Source organism: Diadema setosum, chromosome 4, assembly GCF_964275005.1.
Source record: "Diadema setosum chromosome 4, eeDiaSeto1, whole genome shotgun sequence".
Taxonomy (NCBI): Eukaryota; Metazoa; Echinodermata; class Echinoidea; order Diadematoida; family Diadematidae; genus Diadema; species Diadema setosum.
The window spans coordinates 24158682-24176861 of NC_092688.1; the positions used below are offsets into that span (position 1 = coordinate 24158682).

An 18180-nucleotide genomic window follows, 5' to 3' on the forward strand; every position below is an offset into this window, starting at 1 on the left:
CACAATTATTAATATAATATTCAAGTATGAAAGTCTGTTAAAAATATTTTGTTTGGACATCTTATGTTATTTTCCTGTCCAAGTTTTCGGTAATTGTTACGTTCTGTTGTAAATGTATTATTGATTGATTTTACAAAAGTCCACACCCCGTTAATGTATTTTGCCATTTCAGTGAATGAGGCTGTGTATTACACTTATCTGTTACACTTCCCCTTTCTTTAGGACACATTGACATTGCATACTTCTGCAAAAGCTACTGATGTGTGTGTTTATTTGTAATTGCAGAATTGCATAACTGATTCTAAACTTGTTAGATAAACACTCACTTGAATATCACCACTTTGGTCTCTGGATTACTAAGTACGATGAAACTGATCAACTGTCATTTATGTTTATAAAATCTATAGTCAGGTGTTAGTTGTTTTTTTTTTTCACTTTGTCTCCCGCTACAAATTAAATTTGTTACGATCGCCAGTGCTGATTTTAGATTAACAAACATTTCGGAAAAAAGGAACAGGTGGGACTTGAACCTGACATACACTGCTTTCCGGGCAGCGACACTACCACCAGACTGTCCCTGGTTGCCGTCCGTGACACGATGAACATGGAACAAACAACAGAGCTCCGAAACTCCGACATTATTATGTTAAGTAGTCCAAAGTGGACAAGGCATATCAAATGGAAAAAAAAAAAAAAAACACACACACACACACGATATTATTCAGAAGGTTGAAGATTCAGGTGAGAGTTTCTTCACTTTTTGAAGTGAAGAATCTCGAGCCTAAACCTTCAACTCTGTGAACAATATCTTTCTTTCATTTAAAATCTACATGTGTATTCCTCTGTGTCACGATGAAGCGGTTGTCGTTTAGAAACTATCATAGACATCACAACTTAGTGCGGCACAATATCGAAGGGGCTATCAATGAATCACAATTATTGTTTAAACTTTTTAACCTGTTTATCTAACATGTTTCTTGATCTCTTCCCGTCGTATATGTATATATATATAAATGCAGATGATGTAAACAGTTAGTAAAGGTACATTTCTCTCTCTGGGATCATTTTATAATCATCGCATCATGTGTTTTACAAGCTTTGCCTTTGTCAAGAGGCTTGCCGTACAGAAACAAAATGGCGAACATTGAAATCTCCCTTACCTATGGTAAAATATTTTGTTGCATATCAGTCACGACTGAAAAATTAACTCAACAAAATCTGCAATTTATTATAGGTTTATTAGCATGTCATGATGGATACACAAAATTTGTTGTCCATCAGTGAGCTTGATAGAGTCCTCCGAAAGAGGGGTTAAAGGCATAATTTACCACTTGCAGATGAAACAAAAACCCAGCAATCAGTGCTTCAATGTAGTTCTAAAATGTGAGTTAGGGATAGAAACAACCAATGAAAAAATTGGAACCAGTATAAGCGATGTTAAGTATTGTTAAATATGCAAAATGTGAACAATGGTTACAATACAGATGGTCGGAGACTAAACCGTCTATAGTTATGCTTTAATGAGAAAAATGATTATATCTCCTTATATTTGGGGCTTTATTGCAAAACAAAAAATGTCTTAAGGTAGGATGTTTTGTGGCACAACCTACCTGCACATATGCATCAAACGTGATATCTTGAACATTAAATTGCTCCCAAAGGTGAAAGGAATTTTAAGTACCAAGCTCGAAAGCCCCCACCCCCTTAATTAATCTTATGCACAGTTGTTTTCCGGTTAGTTGGACAACGATCCTAGAGTAGCATGAAAAATGAAATCTAATCTATGTTTATTGCAAATACTAGTCTTCCGCCTTTAGAATCGTTATTAAAACTCAAAGTCGTTGGGTTGTTGTTGTTGTTGTTGTTGTTGTTGTTGTTGTTGTTGTTGTTGTTTTAATTTAGATGCCTGTAACATGTAGGACTACACTAAAAATTTGTTGGCAGTTGACAGTTACAGTTCACTGCAGAGGGCTTAAACCCATGGACAGAAGGCCCCTCTTTGTACTCCTACTTTGCCATCCCCATGCACCTGCTTGGCCATTACTGAGTATCATGTATCTGCACTACAAAACAAACAAAGAGTCGCAAGACATGGATTTTTAGTTAAGAGCATATCGTGAAAGAGCAGACTTCAAGCTTTAAAATGATGTATAACTCAAATCAAATGGACTCTCCTGACCTATCTAAATATTGGAAAGAAAGCGCACATTCCAGAAAAGTGTGAAGTGAGAAAAGAGGCTCTGAAGCACAGGGTCTATGCAAGCGTTTAATCTTCATCAAGCCGTGCTACCTGTGCAATAAATGAGACAAAGAACAGGTTTGAAACACCGGTTTAACAACAATGAAGGGATTATATGATTGAGCTGAAATTGGGCATGTTCTATCAACATATTCTTTCCATAATAAATGCCAACTTTCACAGCAGTAGTATCATCCTTTCTAAAGTTACTAGAGTTGAAAGTGAAGAGTGTGTACACGGTTTTTAAAGAAATGAAAGGGGGACTCTAAAGACACACCTTATCACACTATTCTAAAAAAAAAAAAAAAAAACACTTTCCTGTTCATTTAATGATCTCAAACTTTAGCATAATGTAGAAGAAGACTTGCTCTTTGAGATATATAAAAGCCAAGACTGACCATATTGACCTTTTTCACCTATTTTTAGTCCTCACACAAATTCAGTGCGTGCGACTCTTTGTTCGTTTTGTGGTGCATGGTCACATTATGATAATAATCACACCGTCCTTCCTCTCCTGTGAAAAGGGGATGGGTGGATTCATAATGATTTTATATCAAACTCCAGGATGAACAGGGGGAAAATGGTAAAGTCTGACTCTGGTTATGCTTATAACTTTGTGTTTTAGTAGTGTTGGAGAGTAGGTATATATCACATCATTACATGTCGACGATTATATACGGCTCAAATGCACACTAATATCACACTAATAGTAATACTTGTTTCTGCGGCCCTCTGGTCATCTGTATATTTTTATTTGTACGAGTGCCTTCTCAGTATTTCAGCTGGATTTGTTCGTTCAGTTTTACGAAAGTTATATTGTATCTTTATTCTCATTACTTAATTTCTGTTCCTGCATTCAGTTTATATGTGACCGTGCACCTCAAAACGAACATAAAGTTGCACACACTAATTTTGCGTGAGGACTGAAAATAAGTGAAATGGGTCAACCTAGCCGAAGTTGACTTTTTCATATTTTCTGAAAGAGCGGGTCTTCTTTTACATTATGCCAAAATTTGGTATCATAAAACGGGCAGGAAAGTGTGTGTTTTTTTTTTTGTGCAGTTTATCTCGAACATTTTTGGTAGAATAGTGTGATTAGGTGTGTCTTTAGAATCCCTTTTTCATTTCTAAAAAACCTTGTCCACACTCTTCACTTTCAACTTTAATAACTTTTAAAAGGATAGTGCTACTGCTTTGAAAGTTGGCATTAATTATGGACAGAATGTGTTAATGAGGCATGCTTAATTTCAGTTTAATCTGATAATTCCTTCATTGTTGTTACTCTGGTGGTTTACTTCCTGTTTTTTGTCCCATTCATCGCACAGCCAGCACGGTTTGGTAAAGATTAAGCGCTTGAATAGACACTGTACTTCAGAGCCTCTTTTCTCAGTTCACACTTTTCCTGAGTTTGTGCTTTCTTTCCAATATTTAGATAGGTTAGGAGAGTCCATTTGATTTGAGTTATGTATCATTTTAAAGCTTAAAGTCTGCTCTTTCAGAATATGGTCTTAACTAAAAATTCATGTCTGGCGACTGTTTGTTTGTTTTGAGGTGCAGGGTCACATATAGTACGGTGCATGCGAGTTTACCACGCACCACAAACATATCACTACAGGTACACAGTATGCATAGGTCCATCCATATCTTTCTGCATAAAGCGGTCAGGCGTAAGCTGTCGTTGCGTATTAAAATTTACCGTACTATTATCGTCGACGGACCCATTTGTGATTTTTTTTTTTTTGTAAAGTAATGCAATTTTCGGCGTGTCTCTGTGGAGGATTAATTTCCCAAAGATCTATTCTTCACAGGCAAGTTCACTCTATTTCTATCATCAAATCGGTACGCAAAGTTTTTTTTTTTTTTTATTGTACCGTAAATGTTTGCTTTTCGGTGCAGGAATGTTCATAACAATACTATTTCAAACACGTTCATCACAACTGATCACAACAATCTGCTCTGCTCGAGGAAATTGCCTAGCATGCAAAATTCAGGGTCATATAATATGTGTTTCGTACCGGAATAATAGTGCTGGTCTTGGAAATGACTATCAGGTTGCTTTCCTCAATTTCTACATTATTTTTTTTTTTATATAGATTTTACTGATATTTGCTTTCATAAGAGACCTGCATAATATTGACGTTTCTTATGGTCCATAATGTGGTTTGTGTTCACACATCTTCCTCAGTCATCTGCTTGTAAATGCGTCCAAGGTGATTTATCGTCGGGATACTTGCAAAAATGAGTGGGTCCTTTTCTGTCTGCCTTCACTCCTTTTAAGCATTACTATATAAATGGGAGTCTATCAATATCCCACTTCAGGTACCGGTACATCGGCCTGATACGAATGTATCTACGAGCAAACGCCACTGCCATATTAAAAAAAAAAAAAGTGAGCAGTAGGAATCTCTCCTGTGTCTCTGAAATGTGTGTTACAAGCTGCTAGAGCACATCTTAACTAGTACTATGAATCACATTGATAATTACTTAATTTTCTCCATTTTGTGATTGATCATCTCCGTTAAATTGGATTTTAACTGAACCTACATAATCACCAATACAGCCATTCCATTGTGACTCGCGTGACATGTATACAAAATTTTAACTTGTTATGGTTGAGTACTTAAAAAATATATTTTGCAGACCTATTTGTTTTACATTATTTTAATCAAGGTATTGACCCTTCACATTGATTCATAGAAATCTAAGACGTTTTTGTTAGAGATACTTCACTTTTTTGTTGTTACTCGCGTGACGCCACACTATTGAAGATTTCTGACGTTGCTGAACTTGACTGGATTTTCGTAAGAAAGTACTTGTCCTATGTACACAAATTTTTCTGCATTCAATTTTGAGACATAAAGCAATAGGAAGTCAAAATTTCATCATCCCTTGACTTTTCATTTTAACTCAATTGGCATATAAATATGTGACTCGCGTGACACGTGAGTGTCATGACACGTGAGTGTGACAAGCGTGATAAGCGTCATTCAGGACCAAATGTTGAGCCAATTATACTGATTTCATTGAGTAAAATGACCTAAATGTTCAACCTAAAATGTTACTTATGGTAAGTTTCATCACATGTATCTTCAAAACAAAGATCATCTAATTCCAATCTCTGATGGGATCATGGGCGCTCATAGAACATGTAATACATAAAACATCCAGCAAATAACCTCTTTTCTCCCCATTCAAATCAAAGAATTCTGGGAAAACAGCCTTTCTCAACTGATTTCCTTTTTCTTTCATATTTACTGTAATTGTATTAACAAGTCTTCTATTCAAAATAATCAAAATAAAACTGTCCTTACATTAACTTGCATATTTGCTTGTGAATTTGTATTGATCCATTTAAAGGGGAAGGCTAGTAACTGATCAGTGGGAATCAGTGGAAATGCTGGGGGATGATTGTTCCAATCCTTATGGGATTCATTCAAGAGTTCATTGTATATCTATTGTTGTGTGAAAATGATTTGCTTCAGAACGGTCTCATATTCAAGTAATGTGCATATTAATGCTCCGTCACTGACCAGGGACGCTTACCTGGAAGCATTAAACTGCACATTACTTGAATATGAGACCATTCTGAAGGAAATCATTTTCACACAACAATAGATATACAATGAACTCTTGAATGAATCCCATAAGGATTGGAACAATCATCCCCCAGCATTTCCACTGATTCCCACTGATCAGTTACTAGCCTTCCCCTTTAAGCTGTTTTCGAAACTAGAAAGTTAGTTTCATGCACAAAGAATCCTCAGCCCTTCTTATAATGAATAATGCTCACATATTATATTTTTCTTTCTTATCTAAATTTAGAATTATTGACTCGGATATGAAGAATGATCACCATATTTTGTTTCTTTGTATAGTAAACTATGCATGATATAAACACTTAAGATAATTCAATTTTCTTTGCCAGAGTGTTTTTCTGTAGTTTGAATAAGTTTGTCACTGCTTAGTTTGTTGGGGCCGTTTCATTTATTTTTAAAATCTTTTTTAAACGACTCAATCTCTTCATTCATGAACTTTCACTAAGTGTCCTATTGTTGACAAGATATGGCTGCTGTACTTTGCATATTACGATGTCTGATGCAGGCTGCCACAGCGCTTTTGTCCAGCCAGTGAAACAAATTTCCTTTTTTTTTTCCGTCTACGTGACTATTGAAAGGTAATCCTCGCTTCTGACCACTTGGGAAGCTTGTGCCATTTTAGATGCTGTGGGATGCTTCCTTCTGAAGGCAACTTATTGACTTATTGACTTTTGGGCCTGCAATTGTAGTGTTTGTGCTGTGGATAGTATCCTCATTTCCACCATCACCATTATTGGATAGATCACCACTGGTTCTCTGAGAAGTGAACCTTTTTGCGATAAGCTATTCACTCTTTGAAGGTGATATATTGTATTGATGATTAAGAGGTACTGCTACTCCAAAGATGCCAGGCAGGTACAAACCCTCAGAACAATCTTGAACTTACCTTTCTTGTGAGGAGTGTTACAGGAACGATTAAAAAAAATTACAGCAAAACAAAATTCCTCAGCAGTCGAGATAGAGCACACACGTTTATGATTTTCACATAACCAAATCTTTGCCACTCCAGGTTTGCTCCAGTGCACCAACTGGACCCTCCCCGTGACTTATAGTGCCCAACTTTCACTCTACATTGTAAGCCAGTGTTGTGTTTCTCACCCGCATAGGTAAGGCACTGATATCTATTCTTGAATGGGCTTGCAGGACCAGCTGACCATATTTTGACCATCACTGCTGACCAATGACAGAAGCTCATCAACAAAAAAACTACAACACAATACTGTTTTGCCATGGTCCATTAAAAATTAGGCCTACTCGCTGATGATGACATGTGATAATTTTCTCCCTGGGCCACGTTACTGACATGTAATGTGGCCAATGACATGTGTACTCTGTACTATGTTTTGATTTTCGTTGACTGGAAATAAACTATGATTGATTGATTGATTGATATAGAGACCTTATTTGCACCTGATTTCAAATAGCAGATTGGACTTCATCTTAATAGGAGCATGAATGATTCTCAGCAAAGTCGATTTGGAGGACAGCAAAATCTGAGGGAAGACATAAAGCCATTTTCTTGTCATCTTCATAGCTTGCTGATTGTTGCCACTTTATGAAGTGCATGTTCCATAAGAACTTCACAGAACTGGAGCTTCATTCATACTGATGCATTATATTTTCTTGTTGATGAGGCGGCCACCAATTTCCCACCATTTCTTCTATTGACCAACCCAACGGAAGTTGACTAGTTAGCTATACATTACTTATTATAAGAATTTATCTATTTATACCAAATAACGTAAAACATTAACCTTTATTGGGATAATTGAACATTGTAAATGATTTAGTTTCATGGCAGAATTTATTTTGAAAAAAAAAATCTCAATCATTCTCTATAATTTTCACAAACTTGTAAACTGTGACTCGCGTGACAACCCTAAGAAATCTTTGCGTGACTCGCGTGACATTATTGTTCTGGTGTTTTTCACGATGAAGGGGTTAACAAATGGAAGCCTTGTTTCCTGGTATGATTGAGGACTCTAAGGTCCTCATTATATATCAACTACAGTTCATACAATCTATTACTTTTCAAGTAATCTGAAATTTAGACATATTTTTGTGGCACATTTGAGGGTGTTTTTTTCAATCTAAAATATTGTCAAGCTCATTACATATAAATGAACAAACCAATTTGATGTGGTAAAATGGGTATAAAATACGACCTTATGTGAAGAAAACATTGTGAATGTACAGATAATAGAAAATGTCTTGAATAGTGAAATTTAAAGAAGTACTAAAGAGGCATATTTTTGTAGCTCGGCTATTTGAACGTGAAAAGCAGTGAAAAATCTGATTCAAACCCTTTGAACATATACCTGACCAAAATTAAATCATCTTTCTTAATTGGTTGAACTTGAAATTTTAAGGTCCTGGTGTCTAGTTACATGGAATGGCTGAGTAGATAATCTTTAGGCGATGGCTAGAGCAGGTAGAGGGTAGAGTTTAAGAATCATTCATGGCAAGAAGCTCTCACTCAAGCTATAAAACTATTACTTACGCCATAAGTTGGACAAAAAAAAAATAGCATTAAAGTCTTTGAAAGCTCGACAATTTAACACTCCTCTAGTAACTCTTGTACCAGACTAAAGTCGGGGTTTTCTCGGTGATATTGTCAGCGACTTGTATTATTTGACGTCATGGGTCACATAGATTATGTGAACGTGCATCACAAAACCAACAAAAAGTAGCACAACTTGATTGTCAACTTGTCAACAGAGTCAATTTTGAGTTTTCACGTTTGCTGTAAAAAAAAAATAATACATTTTATTATACACTATTTTGAAGTTCGGGATCATAAAAAAGGATGAAAAATTTGTTTTTCAGCAGATTTTTTTTTCTACAACCACCATTTACTTTTAAGGTGTGATAACGTATGTCTTAGGGGCCCCTTTTCATTTTTAAACAAACATCTTTTATACACTGTTTACTTTAATTGAAAAAAAAAATACTTTTGAAAAAGTAATAATACTGCTTTGATTGTCAGTATCAAATAATTGGACAGAATGTATTAATGTTAATAGAGCGTGCTTAATTTTAGCTTGATCTAATAATCCCTTCATTATTGTTGACATGGTAGTTCAAATCCCGTTTTTGTCCCATTCATTAATGGTTATCACTGCTTGGTAAAGATTAAAAGCAGTATTCATCATTTCCAGATGAAACAAGCCCCCAGCATTATTAGGCCTAATTTAGTTTTAAAATGTGAGTTAGGGACAGAAACGACCAAAGTAAAAATGTTTATCAGTATCATCAATTCCAAATTTTGTTATCATATAGAATTTGAAAGATAGTTGTAATATCTTTTTTTCCAGAATAAATCAACTATGTATAGAGCTATGGTTTGTCTAGAAAAGTAGTGATATCTCTTCACATTTTAGAATTTCTTGCATTTTTTTTTTTCATAGGGCAAGAGGTTTTGAGATACAACTGACCTACTCATATGCATCAAATGTGATAACATATTTTGAATCACTTCAGATTTCAATGACAGAAACATTAAATTTTCGTATCTTTTTTAAACGATCAATGGAGCATTGTGAGATTATGACATGGTTAGCTCACTCGTTTGCATATTCCTATCCGATGTACAAGAACTGTTTTGCAGAAATTAGCAAAACCTCCAAATGTCATAACTTCCTTATTTTTCTTCCAATTTAGGTCAAACTTTTGCCGCTGTACGTGTAAGATTTTACTCTTTTTTTTTTCAGACTAACCTATATATTGTCTAGATTTCCCGTTGAAGGGCTTGAATAGACCCTGTACTTTCATGACTTCAGTACCTCTTTTCTGAATTCATACTTTTCCAGAGTGTTTGATTCTTTCCAACATTTAGATTTTTAGGTTCAGGAGAGTCCATAGTCTGCTCTTCTTCGTAGATAACATAAGCAAACTACTTTGTATTCATAGTCATGTACTGACATTGAAGAAAAGAGTTCATGATTATGTATTTGATATAGACCATTTTGAGCACTAACCTTGTATATTAAAGTTATTTACTTGAGAACACTGATATTTGTTGTAACCATGGGAATGCACTTGGACCACACGATTTGTAGCCGTACTGACACACTGACACACTAATGCTTGTTTGTTTGTTTGTTTGTTTGTTTGTGTTTGTGTTTTTGTTTTTGTTTGTTTGTTTTTTTTTTTGTTTTTTTTTTGGGGGGGGGGTTCCTTAAAGGGCATGGCTAGTAACTAATCAGTGGGAATCAGTGGGAATGCTGGGGGCTGATTGTTCCAATTCTTGTGAGATTCATTCAAGAGTACATTATATATCTACTGTTGTGTGAAAATGATTTCCTTCAGAATGGTTTCATATTCAAGTAATGTGCAGTTTAATGTTTCCAGGCTAGCATGCCTGTACAGTGACGGGGTATTAAACTGCACATTACTTGAACATGAGACCGTTCTGAAGCAAATTATTTTCGCACATTAATATATATATATATCATCATATCATGTACTCTTAAATAAATCCCACAAGAATTGGAACAATCATCCCCAGCATTCCCACCGATTCTCACTGATCAGTTACTAGCCATCCCCTTTAATTAAAGAGTGGATCACACACGCAAGTTGATGCATGTAATTCAGTTCCACAGCGCATGTACGAAGATGTGTTTGTACTATTCACTTGCACGATGATACATGTATGTACGTGTAAAGAATAATGTGTTTGTAACGCGCTACAAGTAAATCTTTGATGTTTTTTTTTTTTTTTGTAGAAACGTTCAAAGACTACTCTTCAATAATTCATAGGAGTAAACGAAAAATCATTGACTTTGTATTAATCATTTATTTGCCTGAAGAAACGTTGACAGCTGGATGGCTACATTGCATAAACAAAGAGTAGTACATTTAATCTTATCTATATTCTAACATGGTACCAAACCATTAAAATGCGTGATTCAAAGTTCAGTGCTAGTGCTAGTGCCAGTGCTATTGCTAGCCCCCAAATAACAGCCGTAAATTGAGCTCAAACACCGACGGTCAGATTAACGAGGAGATCCCCATCAAAATTATCGATCACCAGCACTATGTGTTGGCATTACAGCACCGCGAGGTCCGCGGGAATCGCGCGACAACTTAGTGATGGCGCGTGATTACAGTCAAATAATAAATGACGTAGCGAAACTGCTTAGTTTTAGACATTATAATGAGGAAGACAAATCAAAATGCCGAAACTTCGGCCATCCATTCTACAAAACGCAATCCTAATTTTCTTCCCAGCCTCAAATTCAAAAAGCCGTGTCCAGAATGTTCGACCACTGCGTTAGCATTGACTTTGCACGTAAAACGTGCATCTACTTATGGACGTAAATATGGGTCTCGACACAGCGATGCTAACACCAGCACCGAAACTAAAATGAAGAAGATAATAATCCGTTGGGGACTAGTGTTAGTCAAGGGGGGGGGGGGGCACGTAAATCGTTAACACAAACGGCGGAGATCGGTTTCAGCGGATGACATCCAACACCAAGCCCAGCACCACAAACCGAAAATACGTCATAATTTAGAGGTCAACCTCCCAACACCGACTGATTTCAAGTTCGGTTTTATCGCCGGTGCTAGTGCTGAGATAGCACTAGGACTAGCACTAGGAGTAGGACTAGCACCAAACTTGAAATCATCCAATGTTTGATAATTATTGGACAAACAGGCAAACAAAGACGATACAGGAATCTTGGTATTATAATTATAACGCCTGAAGACATCCTTGTTATTTGATTGGTTGTTTGACAATGAGCATTCGGCCCATTTCATTAAGACGTCATCACCCGTGCAATTGCGACTCCATCTACTGTGTAATTTTGGATCCATACGATTTGCTCTATTGCACGCTCGCTGAGAGCCCGGCACACTACGCGTGTCAAACGCTTTTGTTTGCAGTGTGTGTATGGGACAGCGTGCTAGAGTAAAACGCTCAGTGAGCACTCTCGCGATCTCAAATTCTCTCTTTTTTCGAAATTAATAAAACATCAGATGAGAAGGATATATTATAGGCGTTATATAAAACAAATAATAAATGTTTTTAATTCGTGCTGTGGACAGAATATTTCGTTCGGTGAAAGATGAAATATTCTGTCCATTGCACTCATAAACATTCATTATTTGTATAATAGAAAACGGAACAAGGGAAGATAGGGAAGATACAAATTATCGGAAAATAAACATTAATACACGTTTTTAAGGAATCCCAAAAATATGAAAATGGAATTTTATTCTGAATCTTACTTACAATAACTTAAGAATTGAAAAAAATGACTTGATAACACAATAATATGATACACTGTACACTATTCTAACTAAGAAATTGAGGAAGGCTATTTTTCTTCAAAAGATTTAAAAGCATTGATCACTTTCTGTTATATATGTGACCGTGCACCTCAAAACGAACATAAAGTCGCACACACTGATTTTGCGTGAGGACTGAAAATAAGTGAAATGGGTCAACCTAGCCGAACTTGACTTTTTTCATATTTTCTGAAAGAGCGGGTCTTCTTTTACATTATGCTAAAATTTGGTATCATAAAACGGGCAGGAAAGTGTGTTTTTTAGCAGTTTATCTCGAACATTTTTGGTAGAATAGTGTGGTTAGGTGTGTCTTTAGAATCCCTTTTTCATTTCTGAAAAACCTTGTCCACACTCTTCACTTTCAACTTTAATAACTTTTGAAAGGATAGTGCTACTACTTTGAAAGTTGGCATTCATTATGGACAGAATGTGTTAATAAGGCATGCTTAATTTCAGTTTAATTTGATAATCCCTTCCTTGTTGTCACTCTGGTGGTTTACTTCCTGTTTTTTGTCCCATTCATCGCACAGCCAGCACGGTTTGGTAAAGATTAAGCGCTTGAATAGACACTGTACTTCAGAGCCTCTTTTCTCAGTTCACACTTTTCCTGAGTTTGTGCTTTCTTTCCAATATTTAGATAGATTAGCAGAGTCCATTTGATTTGAGTTATACATCATTTTAAAGCTTAAAGTCTGCTCTTTCAGAATATGGTCTTAACTAAAAATTCATGTCTGGCGACTTTTTGTTTGTTTTGAGGTGCAGGGTCACATATGCTGCAGTATCCTTTTATAATCGAACATGTGTTGCTTTTGAACACATCACCTTTATGACAGACTTCTAAAGTGAATAATAACAGTAAAAAAAAAAGAGAACAATCAGGTCACAAAAAGAAAGTGGATAGAGATGAAAAGAAGAAAAGAATGACTTGAAAAGGAGAGAAAACGCACATGTAAAGGAGACAACAATTTCTTTAAATTAATCTAATATCTAATATTCATATCAATAATATTTTTTTCAAGATATTCAACAACAGACTGTTCATATTATCAAATAAACGTCAAGCAGCATCTGCTCAATGCCATTTTAGAAGGAATCCAGCATGTGTTTCTAATATACTCTGTGTAGGACAACATTGGAAAAAGTGCTAAACTAGTGCTTTTCTTTACATTAATACTGTATTAGTCTCTTTATGATTTCAGTATACACGTAATCATGTTACCTGCCTCTACAAATGTGTATTGGATATCGACATGCCAGAGTATAGATATAAAGAAAAAATATCAGTCACAAAAAACACAATATTGTCCATTTTTTTATAGATTATTTACCGTCTTACAGAGATCACAAGTTTGATACAAAAATCCCTTGGTAACAAACAAATCACAAATGTCTCTTAATGATATGAATTCAAATAAGATGAATCATTGCAACTGATTGACAAATTGCCCTACATCGACGTAAATAAGCTCTGAATTGATCAGTGTTTTGGTAGTAGCCATGGTAAAAATCATGGGCGTACATACTACGACCTCCTGATCAGTTGCAGTTGCAACGAAAACGAAACAAGAGGAATCATTTCTTGCGCATCAAATTCTAGATTTTAATTGATCAATCAGCAATTATGACGAGCAAGAGACATTTCAAAAGACTGTAAAAATGAAAACAAATTTATTTTATCTACGGATACAAATTAGTGGTATGACAAAAAAAAAAGGCACAATCACCACGCAATATTTGCAGCTCATAAATAAACTCGTCTATCCTCCTTCTATAATGGTCTCTCTTAATTTGCGATTGGTTAGATATTGTGGCCCATAGTTTCATTAAAAAAAAAAACATGTGGAACTCGCATTGCTATAATTTTAGTCACTGAAATGAAACTCGAAATGTACCCCTCTGTCAACATCACAGTTTGGTTAGCGACAAAGTGAGAAGAAACGATCGTCGAAAGATGGTACGACGACAACATGAATGGAAAATTTAGTAGTAACTATACAGTTTTTTTTTTCTAATCTTAATCTGTTGTTTATTATGTTTTGTTACTGCCAGTGCACTCTTCCGTGTGCATTTATTTTTGCTCTGGAATTTCAACATTGGGAGATGGACCAATCTCAGGATATTTGATTTTATCACAAAGTTATTGCGTTTGACTGTCAATTTGTGGTCTTGACATTTCAGGCCCTTTCTCAATGCAGGAAGTTACCATTGTATTTAATTGTTTACTAAGCATTTATACGGTTACAACTATTACTTTATTTCAGAGACAACACGGAAAATTCAAGAACATTTCCTGTGACATTTGCCATGTTCACCAATCTCAGACTTTTCGCTTGGTTTGCATGTGTATAGGCGTATACATCAGGCGTATACATCAATAAATCTTTCGGGCTTGTCACAAGATGGGAACTTTACCCATTTCTGTCTATATAATATTATACATGTACACGGGACATGATTGCGGTTCTAGGATTGTCTCACATAGGTCTGAAGTTGTTTAGCTGGCATTTGCTTCCAAAACGATTGAAAGCTTTTTTTTTTTTTCATGCATCAAGTCGGGCTTTTTGCTTAGTTTGCGTGAGAAGATAGATGGATCATTCAAGCTTGTCGCAAGAGGGACATATTTTGCTTTAATCTTGATATACATGTATTCGGGGAGCAATTGCGGTTCTTCTGTCAATCTATTGTCTCGGATTGGTCTGGAATAATAAAATGGCATTTGCTCTGCCATGTTCAACCACCTCGGGTTTTTCGTTGGGTTGCCTGAATAGACAAATGTAGAATATGATAGATTCGTCACACTGGTTCTTCATTACTCTGTGTCTATATTTACTTGGGGAGAGACTGCGGTTTTTGTATTGTCTCGGATTAGTGTGGAGTAATGTTACCCGCATTTTCTTCAAGAAAGATATAGCTATGTTCGTGATCCTCGGGCTTTTCGCTTGCTTTGTCTGAGTAGATAGGTGTAGAATATGATAGATCCGTCAAGCCTGTTGCCAGAGGGACATCTTCTTCACTTCTCATGATATACATAATACTCACGGACAGACTGCGGTTCTTGTATTGTCTCGTATTGGTCTGGAGTAATTTTACCGGCACCTTCTTCAAGAACAAGATAGTCATGTTCATCCACCTCGGCCTTTTCGTTTGCTTTTTCTTGGTAAATAGATGTAGAACATGATGAATCCGTCAAGCTTGTTGCAAGAGGGACACGTTCTTCATTACTCTCGATATACATATACTCCAGGAGAGACTGCGGTTCTCCTATTGTTTCGTATTTGTCTGGAGTCATTTTACCGGCATCTTCTTCAATAACGAGAGAGCCGTGTTCATCCACCTCTGGCTTTTCGCTCGGGCTTCCTGGGTAGATAGATGTAGAATATGATGGATCCATCAAGCTTGTTGCAAGAGGGACGCTTTCTTCTTTACTCTCAATATATATATATACTCGGGTAGAGATTGCGGTTCTTGTATTGTCTCGGGCATGGTCTGGAGCAATTTGTCTTCAAGAACAAGATAGCCATGTTCATCCACCTCGGGCTTTTCGTTTGCTTTGTCTGAGTTGATAGATATACAATATGATGGATCCGTCAAGCTTGTTGCAAGAGGGACACGTCCTCCACTACTCTCAATATACATATACTCGGAGAGAGACTGTGGTTCTTCCATTGTCTCTTGCCGGTCTGCAGCAATTTTTCCGGCATTTTCTTCAAGAACAAGATAGCCACGTTCATCCACCTCTGGCTCTTCGCTTGCTTTGTCTGAGTAGATAGATGTAGAATATGATAGATCCGTCACGTCTGCTGCAAGAAGGACACCATCATTACTTTCGATATACATATACTCAGGGGGAGACTGTGGTTCTTCTATTGTCTCGTATCGTATCTGTCAAGCTTGTTGAAAGAAGGACGCTGTCTTTATTACTCTCAATATATATATACTCGGTTAGAGACTGCGGTTCTAGTATTGGCTCGGGCTGGTCTGGAAAAATTTTACCAGGATTTTCTTCAAGAACGAGATAGCCATGTTCATCAACCTCTGTTTTTTCGCTTGATTTACCTGAGTAGATAGATATTGCATATAATGGATTCATGGGAGGGCGATGTTTTTCATAAGTACCAATTTCCATGTATTCGGGGCATAACTGCAGTTCTTGAATAGTGTCGGATTGATCTGGAATAAATTTACCTGCATTTTCTTCGAGAACGAGATAACCAAGTTCATCAACATCGGGCTTTTCGCTTGGTTTGCCTGAGTAGATGAAGGTGGAGTATAATGGGTCATGAGGGTTCATTGCGAAATGGACTAGGTTTTCATTACTGCCAATATGCGTGTCCTCTTTGCATGAATATGGAATATTGATGGTCTCTGATTGATCCGAAGTAATTTCGTTGGTTTTCGCTTCGAGCACTATACAACCATTCTCATCTCCTTCGAGCTTTTCTCTTGATATGGTTGAGTAGATGGCTGTAGAATACAATGGATCATTGATGTCCATTTCAATTGCGCCGATATACTTGTCTTCCTCTTCTCGTGGTTTGCTGGAGCAGGCGGATGCAGATCTTTGAACATCCCTCTTGCTACTCATGTCCCTTACATGATCGTGGTCCTGTAAAGGTGAATAGAGCACATGGGCAAACGGTGATCGTTATCATCTGATTCACTCTACCATCTCTCCAGACACGTGTCTAAACAAATAGGAATATACATTGCAAACCTGGGGCCTGTTTCATAAAACTTATCATCAGTGACAAGTTGTCATAGATGTGACAAGCTACTGAAATACTTGCATCTGATTGGCTGAGAACAAATTTGTCATAGAAATGTGGCAGTTGTCACTGATGACAAGTTCTATGAAACGGGCCCCTGGTGTCTATTTTAATAATGAACCCATATATGTCGACATTTAACGGGGAAGTTACAATTTCTACAATACGTAACTGACAAAATCTATACCGTTAATGTGATATTCAGTTTGCAATGGTTATTTCATTCCTTAAAAAAAAAAAAAAAAAAAAAAAAAAAAAAAAAAAAAACAAGCAGGAACAGTACACCCATAGCATTATGCTTCTGAAAGACATTTCTGTTCTCGATAGTTAAAGTTTAAAAGATACCAATTCAAATCTAGTAATACCATTTAAACAAGAGTCATCAGAATACTTACTGTCTTCTTGCCACGGTTCTTGATAAACTTTCGAAGAATACCAGTACCAAGTACCGCAAGAAGAAGAAATCCCAAAATCGGCGCGGATGTTACTACTACTTTCTGCGTGGCTCCTTTCCTGCCTGCAATTTAGATGAAAGTTTGATTTATCTGCTAAGCTGTGTCATAAATGATAAAAGCCGTGCAACAATCACCCAAGAAAGAACATGTTAGTCTGAGGAAAATCAACAGCTCACACAAAAACGGTAAGAGAGATATTCTTTGGTAAACGTCGTCGTGAGTAATGTGTAATGTACAGGCGATTTGAGTTTGTATCTCTATTTAAGCAACACAGGGCATAGGGAGGTTTGATATTTTGTTAAATGGATGGCAGAGGATGTTTATGATAATAATTACTTACAGGGTCGATTTAAAAAGAAAGTCACTAGTAAGATTGAAAATACATTTAAACTACATCTTATTGCAGTGAATTAAAACCCGTTAGCATGGTTAGGAGCATTATGATTATACTTAGAGTTGAGAACATCGTCTTTGAAATTTAACCTCTAACGTTCTGTTGCTGTTCTTATAGGAAATCTATTAAAGCAAACACACACAAACGCACACACAAGTTCCCAATTCATTTTAGAAAATAAACACAAAATATAATGATAATGATAATGAATAACATTTATATAGCGCTTAATACTGATGTTTCTAAGCGCATCAAATCGGGGAAAAATAATATATATATATAACGTAAAAACAAAATACAGCATTATGTACATATTATGATAACGACAGCAACAACAACAACAGCAAGATTAAGGTTGTGTAAACAGATGAGTTTTCAACAATGACTTAAACCTATCAACATTTTCAGCGTTACGAATATAAAAAGGGAGTTC

General features: G+C 36.3%; 1 pseudogene; it reads right to left on the reverse strand.

The window, feature by feature from the left end:
* Nucleotides 1-14626: 14626 nt before the first annotated feature.
* Nucleotides 14627-16717, reverse strand: LOC140227732 (uncharacterized; annotated as a pseudogene).
* Nucleotides 16718-18180: the final 1463 nt, after the last annotated feature.